Genomic DNA, 10,000 nt, shown 5'->3' on the forward strand with positions numbered 1-10,000 from the left:
TCCGGCATATCAGATGTCTTCCCGAAGAAGCTGCGTGCTGCAAATTTGCTCCAACAATCGGAGAAGAAAAAAAAAAGTGATAATGGTCGAAAGGGGGATCTTATGGCTACATGTGTATAAGTCCAAAGCAACAGATTTATAAGGGACCATTTTAGATTGAAGGAAATTAGCAAGGATTGGTTTACTAATAGGGTGGTCAACGAACGGAACGGACTCAGTAACCATGTAGTGAGCGATTGAAACTATCAGTTGTTTTAAGAAACGGTTAGACAACTTTATGGATGAGGATGACATGTGGTAATGGATATGGAACTGCTTAGTGTAGGCCTAATGGTCTCTTGCAGTCTCCTTCATTCTTATGTTCTTACGTTTTTACGTTCTTACGTTCTTACGTTCTTACGTTCTTATGTTCTTATGTTCTTGCCTTCTTACGTTCTTACGTTCTTATGTTCGTACGTTCTTACGTTATAATGTTCTTATGTTCTTACGTTCTTATGTTCTTATGTTCTTATGCTCTTATGTTCTTATGTTCTTACGTTCTTACGTTCTAATGTTCTTACGTTGTTACGTTCTTATGTTCTTATGTTCTCGTATAAGCTTCCTTGATTAAGAACCAATGCAGATTGGATAGGGGCTGTAGTTATGCATTCTATGGTGACAATACCTGATCTAACCATCCTTAACTCGTTGAAAACTTTAAACTACACCAACATCCTACACTTAACCTCATTTCACAGTCGAATGAGTATGTCAGATACCCCAAGCTCTCGTCAAAAAATAAACACTTACCTAACTTAATTTTTGAAGAGTTTTATGACTTCCCACTACTCGAACGCTACTGAATGTTGTTACACAAGGGAATTTGAAATGAAAACGAGACATCTAAGGATTCATAATCATTATATGATTTTACTCGGAATAGGAACGACGACTCTCAGATTTAATAGGATTGTACTGGTTTAAATCAAACTCCCTCAGATATATCTTTGTTAAACTCTTTTGACTTAATGATAGTTTCACAAGGGAATTTTAAATGAAACCAGACATCTAAGGACTCCATAATCATTATATGGTTTTACTCTGACTCTCAGATTTAATGGGATTGTACTGGTTTAAATCAAACTCCCTCAGATATATCTTCGTTAAACTCTTTTGACTTAATGATAGTTTAACCCTCGTGAAGATTAGTCGCTCAAAGTCCTTCAGAAACGTCCAAACTTCCGTAATTGAATTACGTTGTTGTAAGGCAACGGCTGGGAAATACATCGGAGTGACATTGTTTAAGCAACACAGTGTAACCTAACTTGACCCTTTTAAAGTTGTAGTACGCCAACTGACCTAATCTAACCTCTTTACAGAGGGAGAAGGGTGTGCTCTGTTCCCCCTCTCTTCATCCCAGTTCCCACACAACGAATATGAAAAGGGGAAACGAAATTAGACCAATATCCTCTGTCATGCCGACATGTTTTGAGGAAAAAAAAAGTTCTGTTACCTCCCCCCCCCCTCAACACCGTTTTCTATTCAATTAATTTACCCATTTACCTATTCGTTTACCTATTAATGCTTTATTTGTTCATGAACTCGTTTTATCTATTTACCCATTTATCTATTTGTTGGCCTATTAATGATTTATCTATTTGTTCATGAACTCGTTTTATTAATTTACCCATTTACCTATTTGTTGACCTATTAATGTTTTATCTATTTGTTCATGAACTCGTTTTATTAATTGACCCATTTACCTATTTGTTGACCTACTAATGCTTTATCTATTTGTTCATAAAGTCGTTTTATTAATTTACCCATTTACCTATTTGTTGATCTATTAATGATTTATCTATTTGTTCATGAACTCGTTTTATTAATTTACCCATTTACCTATTTGTTGACCTATTAATGATTTATCTATTTGTTCATGAACTTGTTTTATTGATTTACCCATTTACCTATTTGTTGACCTATTAATGCTTTATCTATTTGTTCATGAACTCGTTTTATTGATTTACCCATTTACCTATTTGTTGACCTATTAATGATTTATCTATTTGTTCATGAACTCGTTTTATTGATTTACCCATTTATCTATTTGTTGCCCTATTAATGCTTTATCTATTCGTTCATGAACTCGTTTTATCTATTTACTAATTTATCTATTTGTTTATGAACTCGTTTATTTGTCCATTTATTTATTTATTCATCTAATCATCTTTTTATTTATTTATTTGTTTATTTACTTTTATTTCTTTATTTATTAAATTATTTATTTATTTGTTTTTTTTTTTTGTTTATTTGCTTATTTATCATCCTAAGATAAGAGGGAGGGTGGAGGGGTGTGGAGTGTTTTCAGGGATGGAATGGGTGGGAATGATTTTATGCATTTTCCTTTTTGGCTACCTTCCTTGTAAGGGGGGAAAAGCCTTGGTATATGTATGTATGTATTTATCATCCATTAATTCATCTATCTAGTTTTTCATTTATCCACTTATTTAACATCTCACAACGTAATCATGCACATAGATAAAATAAAATATATATATTTTTAGCAGTCATTACATTCTAATGAGGAAATGAATTAATATAATTTGCTGTAAAACTGGGACATCGCTTTCAAAATCCGTAACATTGCATCCGTCAGGTTATCTACAACAAAGATTATGTGAAGCTGTAAAGATTGATTAGGTACGGGGGAAAGCCAGTAGATACCCTGTACCCTATGCCCGATGTCCTTGAGCGGGAAATTTCTGAACAAGTAGACAGACGCGTTTCATATGCGTGATTATTGGTGAGGAATAAAGTCCAACAACACGAGGTCTTACACAAGCTGATTTAGATAGTCTGTCAAAAAACAAAAAACAAAAATGTGTTATGGAAGCAAAGAGCTTAATTAACTTAATTAACCTTAGCTCCTACAACGTATTAAACCTACAAGATTAATCGAAATCTTAATGCAAACTTGGGTTACGTTAGAAACCAGACCGAAGGCTACAGACTATTTTGAGTAACCTTTGAACGAACGCCAACTTGTGTATCAATGCTGTCTACCGATAGACGATATTCATCTTCAGCTTAAGTAGACTTTCACTCCTCAGTGTTAAATTCTATATCGTTCAACCTGTGCACAAGTGGCATCATCTAGATCATTTCCTCTTGATATCATGAGACTAGTTTATTCATCTAAGGCAGTGGTTCCCAAACTGTGGATAAATTACCCCCTGGGGGGGGGGGGGGAGGTAAAAAAAAATTCTGGGGTAATGGAGGGGTAATAAAAAAAATAATAAAAAATCAAATCAAATCAAAAAAACATTACGGTACCAGACATTAGGATTAATGTTAACTTAGTACGTAAAGTTGTTAAACTTAAAAAAAAAAAAAAAAAAAAAAAAAATTGGGAACCACTGATCTAAGGGACACCTTCCCATTCCCCGCAAGGTTAAAGCAATGCTCAATTTAAAGCTGAGTGAGTTCGAGCCTTCGACAGTAGAGAACCTCGTTCGATAAAGCACAGGAAGGGAACGCGAGGAAAACAGCTGAAGCCAACCAGATAACAAAACGGCTCTGGAAACCAGTTGAGAAGATTTCATAAGGCCGTTACCGTATTATTGTCCTGCTATATTGGTCTGAAACGCAACTGCGAGTCTTGTAGCAGAGTCTCCGTTGGACTCTTTGAACTTCGATGACCACATGGAGAAGTGGAAACCCCGTGGGCAGTGACCGTCGTAACAGACATTTCATCTCATTGGGGTATATGTCATGAGATTCTTGTGGCAGTCTCCGTTGGACTCTTTGAACTTCGATGACCACATGGAGAAGTGGAAACCCCGTGGGCAGTGACCTTCGTAACGGACATTTCATCTCATTGGGGTATATGTCATGAGATTCTTGTGGCAGAGTCTGCGTTGGACTCTTTGAACAAGGGGACTCTTTGGACAAGCGGAAACACCGTGGAAAGTGACCTTCGTAACGGACATTTCATCTCATCGGAGTACATATGTCATGAGATTGTCCACGAGGATAGAAACGCTGGTGAACTAGGATCCGTAATAACAACAAATGAGTATACGTCATTATCCATACCAACGGGCGTATATGAATCTGTTTATTGTTTATAACTGACGAATCTCGTCAAATTTTCAAAAGCGGGGTCATTGTGATTATAATTAATTAAGTATCATAGAATATTTGTTCCTGATTCGCTCGTAATTTGATATACATGAGCAATGAAATATTACTATGTTTGCTAGTATACTCATTTGAACAAATATATAGTAATTTCTGATTACTGTGTATTCTGATTCGATTTGTAAATATTTTGTGACAGTTGGAGTAAAATGATAAGAAATATACATGGTAGATACGTATCGCGATAATATAATACATGATACTGTGAGCAAATCAAAGCTGTATATATGGTACTCTAGTAAAACACTACTATGACATCGATTTCAAAAACTCAAAGAGTGGATAGGTTAAAGTACTCACGTTAATATCCGATGTGCCAGGCTCTCCCCCTTACACGGGAGGTAGCCAAAAAGAAAAAGGCATAGAAACCACTCCCACCCATTCCATCCCCTACATACTCCACTACCCTCCACCCTCTTCCCTCCCTCACATCTTGGCACCTCCTGGATGACGGGTCATCCCTCCATCCTGTCCATTGCCCTGGGTCAGAAGCAGTGTCGCAGGACACAGCGCTACCACAGGTGTGTCCTGTATGATACGGTGTGCAAATCAAAGATGTATATATGGCACCCTAGTAAGACATTATAACGATTTCTAGAACTCAAAGCAAGAGTGGAAATTGGTATGTTATTACACATTTGTAAAACTTCACTATAAACCCACTATCGGAGAAATAATGACGGAAGTACAGGGAAACTGTATATTTCGACTACTATCTGTAGTCCAACCATTTCAAGGGCATGTAACCTGAGTCCCCCCACTTTCCCCATCCCCTTTTATGTACCCCTAACTTCCTCATATATACTTGTACCTTAACTTCTTGTAAGCATTCTGCTGAAGAGAACTACAGATAGTAGTCGAAATATACAGTTTCCCTGTACTTCCGTCATTATTTCTCCGATAGTGGGTTTATAGTGAAGAGTGGAAATGTTATAGTACTCACGTTGATATCCGATCTGCCAGGCTCTTCTGGCCGGGGGACGATCCTCATGCACGATCTTCTGGCAGGATCCGAGGGAGAAGCTGGCGCTGTCCTCCATAGTCCGGTCGCACGCCGCCGCCGTGGACCCGTAGCGCTCGGTCGGCGGGAGTCCGCCCACGACCTCCGCCGGAGCCGACTGGCCCACCACTTTGGCCACCAGTTTGCCCGTGCGGACGCCCACACTCGCTGTTCACGCCCACGACCAGGCGCAGGGCCGAAGAGGTACTTTTCCTGCTGCTTTCGGAGGTGTGGTGGACACCCCTGCAGCAGGATTTTGTAGAGCCGGCTATGGCTCTAAATAAGATTGGAAAACGCGGGTGATGAGCTAGGTGGGCCAGGGCAGCTGATGGGGAGGGCTCGGGCAGACGTCGAAGAGGAGAGCGCGGGGAACTGAACGCTGTTCGTGCTAACATCCACGACTTGGATGGGAACAGTTGTTGTCCTGCAACTGCCGCTGTTCCTGAAGCACAGAAATCGGGGGGGAGGGTCTCGGCCCGGCCGCTCGAGGGGTTATTTCATCGATATGTAAGGTTTCCGGCAAACCCTTTCCGGATGACTTGCTTTACCAAGGCACTTTAACATCAAAACAGACCAAGAGTGTTTTTGGAATAATAGTAACAGCTATATCACAACCTACAGTGTTATTTCCTTCTTTTTTTTTATTGTTGGTTATTTTCAAAAGTTTACGTTATCGCTCCACTTTCGAAACAGATGGACACGGTACCTCTTTCTCGATAGAAGCAAATACGACCTCTGGAGTTTCAGATCAGAAGAGGCCAACTACCCAGCCTTCTGTACATATGATCCAAGAGGTCAACACTGGGCCAACTGGGGAAAACAAATCAGATTCTTCTTTGATTGCTTACAAGGACGGTCGTAACAGTTCCACTGACAACTTGTACACCAGTGGTTATCTCTGTCTTAAAGTTTCTTGGGAAGAGGATTCGCTTAACCATTGACAAGGAGGCAAGCTGGAGCTTTGTCGATTGCTTTTTTTGATATATTTGCTTAACAAGTTATTTGATTATGGTTTGGACTGGTAACGCTGTCGTACTACGGACATCGGAAGCAACCGACAAGATCTGTTGCAGCCGAATCAGTCTGTTTCAACGTCGGTTCCTTTTGTTTATGTTGTGCGCCTGAGTCGTCGTAGTATCAAAGCTTCCAATCAGTTTGATTGGCAAACTAATTCCTCAGGTTATGTCATCTGTTTATCAACATTAGCGGGACCTACTCCTCTCTTGCCTTGCCTACCACCAAAAACTAGAGACTCCAGCCAACGAAGAGGATATTCATTTAAACTTGTGTAAATAGATTCGTTCTGTTTCCACTCATCAATCTCTGTATGATTGCAGATATAATTGTTAGGCCGGAATTAACTTTTCTTTAATCTCCACATCAAAGGAAGACGTCGGAGTTTAGTTTGATGATAATGTTTTGACTTTTTTTAATTTTATTAAAAAAACTGGAAATAATTATATTAGAACGTTAGAAAGCAGACAAGAATATCAACAAGAAAGAAATATAAACAGCTACAGCTATCACAGAATTGCCATGAAATTGACCAGGAAAGTGAAACAAATATGTTTTTTCACATCAAATCCATGAAAACGGAAGCACATTTCATCTTTATGCTTTTGGGAAACTACCGATAACATAATACAATTATAAGTTGTCATCATAACGACAGGTGTAAAAGACAATCTTGATTAATCCTATTGGAAGAGAAAGACTATCTAAACGACTTATTAGCTAAAAGCAAACGATAAAAAAAAACAATGTATTGTCGTAGTGTCGGCGTTGACTGCATAAAAATCTTGTAGTTATAGATTTATAGATTTTGAGCAATTACTATTACATCTTGAATAATCATGTGCAAAATTACCTATTATCACAACTATGTCTTTATTCATTCTTTTCATATACCCCATACATACATACATACATACATACATACATACATACATACATACATGTATAAATAATCACTCATCCCTCGTTTTAACAGATAAAAAGGGGGGCAACACTGACCTAATAATGCCGATTTTCTGCAGTTACCGACACCATATAATGGCCAATATCAACAACTACATTACGCAAGAAATAATGTAGTTCTGTACTTTTAATCAAGCACACTATCCAATCTGGCTGTGCAAAATACTTGTTCACCGTAAATAGTTACTATAATACAGAGTAATCAATATTCTTATTTCAAAATCTGCTCGTGTTCAGTGCTCCCATAACTCCGTCCGCAGCACGTGAGATATAAAGGGTTATCTCACTGGGCTATTTTTCCTCTGACATCCTGTCTCCATCCTCCATTTAAATAACTAGAATATGATTTCACTTACAGGAATCTAGACATCTCAGAGAACATTTCAACGGTATGTCTAACATTCGTATACTCGTTGGTTCACAATCTGGTAAATCCCGTGAAAGCCGAATGTGATAATCCTTTTCCAGACTGAGTCGGCTGCAACAGATTTTGTCCTTTAAATGGAGCTCCATTAAAACGAGGGATGAGTGTATACATACATGTATACATATATACATACATGTACACATATATGTATACATATAAACATACATGCAAGGCAACCACTAATGAAAAGAAACAACCGGAGTAGAGCGCTTTCGTGTATTACATCCAGTGCAGAAACACATAGAGAGTACAGACAAGCATAATATATATTGGGGAAAAGGGGACCTGGGCACAAGGGATCTATGTGTCAACGGTAGGTGAAGGTAGTGACAAAATATCATATTGACAAAAGATCATGGAACGTGGAAAGCTCTCTATGGGTGCAAATTGTAGGTCGTTTCTTTTCATTAGTGATTACCTTGCATCTGTAGAACACACGTTTCTAGTGTTTTTATTCCATATACATACATATATACATGCATGTAAGTACATATATACATACATATGTGCATACATGTAAATACATATATACATACATCGTACATGTAAATAAATATGTATATAGATACATGTAAATACATACATACATACGTACATACATACATACATGCATACATACATACATAGATACATAGATACATACATACATACATACATGCATACATACATACATATATTCATACATCTATTCATACTTGCATACCTACATACATACGCAAATACACACATATATATACACATATACATACTTATGTATATTCGTTACAGGAATCCATGGAAGCCGCTATAGATAAGCAATGACTTAAAGCTATTGGAATGTAGTTAGGTGGCACAGAGTCCCTTCCAGTTGGAACATATTGAACGTAAACATACTTTCCCCAAGAAGTTAAGAGGAAATTGGTAAGAGGAGACGGTCGGTTTGCATAGCGACGATGGGATGTGCACGGAACCCACAGGTCTAGAGAACAATAGTGTATATGATGTCGAGACTTTCTAGTTTCAATGCTGTATACCATAAAGAAAGAAATATCTTGTGGAGGGGTCTTATAGTTCCAATGCCGTATGCCATAAAGAAAGAAATACCTTGTGGAGGGGTCTTATGGTTCTAATGTCGTATACCATAAAGAAAGGAATATCTTGTGGAGGGCTCTTATAGTTCTAATGTCTACCATAAAGAAAAAAATATCTTGTGGAGAGGTCTTATAGTTCCAATGCCGTATGCCATAAAGAAAAAAATATCTTGTGGAGAGGTCTTATAGTTCCAATGCCGTATGCCATAAAGAAAGAAATATCTTGTAGAGGGTCTTCTAGTTCCAATGTCGTCTACCATAAAGAAAGAAATATCTTGTGGCGGGGTCTTCTAGTTTCAATGTCGTCTACCATAAAGAAAGAAATATCTTGTGGAGGGGTCCTCTATTTTCAATGTTGTCTACCATAAAGAAAGAAATATCTTGTGGAGAGGTCTTATAGTTCCAATGCCGTATACCATAAAGAAAGAAACATCTTGTGGAGGGGAGGGGTCTTATAGTGTCAATGCCGTATACCATAAAGAAAGAAATATCTTGTGGAGGGGTCTTCTAGTTCCAATGTCATCTACCATAAAGAAAGAAATATCTTGTGGCGCGGTCTTATAGTTCCAATGCCGTATACCATAAAGAAAGAAACATATTGTGGAAGGTCCTCGCCTTTAAGATGCAGAAGTAACTGGCAGTCTTTTGAGGCCGAGTTTACCAAGGTTGCGTAAAACAGAAAATAAATAAAATATGAAACAAAAATAGATAAAAGGGAGTTCTGTTCTTTCGTGAATAGGAAAGCAACATTTCCGCCATAAAAGAGGAAAAAGAGAGAGAATGTATCACAGAAGAACTAATGCTGGAAATGCTATCGGTAAGTTTCCAGAAGTTCCATTGCGTGCTGGAAAAACTAAGGTTTTGCTGAGATCCTTATGGTGTGTATGACTTCTTGGCACGTCGACAAAATTAATGTGAGTGATAGACTTCGTCTCCTTCACCTTAAGACTTCCATTTATTCCCTCCATTTTGTTCCAACGATTCTAACATCACTTCTCTTATTTCTTAAAGATGAGTAATTTATTCCTAAGGACCTGTAACCTACGGCCGAAGTAATCAGATCCGACTCTTACCCTAGGGCAGTGTTTCACAACCTATTTCTCAGGCGACCCCCAATATGATCCTCACGATTCGACCCCGACCCCCCTAATCTATTCGTATATGTGTTGATATGCAACAGTAATCACATAAAACACGTGAATAAAGATATTCTGCTGAAACCACGAGGAAATTAAAGATCGGAATACTGAACGTTTTCGTCTATTTAAGACATTTTCAAAGTATATATTTACACAACGAAGTACAGCTTAATTACAATAGTGTTGAGAACAGGAGAGGTCACTCAGA

This window comes from Oratosquilla oratoria, chromosome 11 (assembly GCF_046742065.1).
Source record: "Oratosquilla oratoria isolate Oo_2021 chromosome 11, ASM4674206v1, whole genome shotgun sequence".
Classification (NCBI taxonomy): domain Eukaryota; kingdom Metazoa; phylum Arthropoda; class Malacostraca; order Stomatopoda; family Squillidae; genus Oratosquilla; species Oratosquilla oratoria.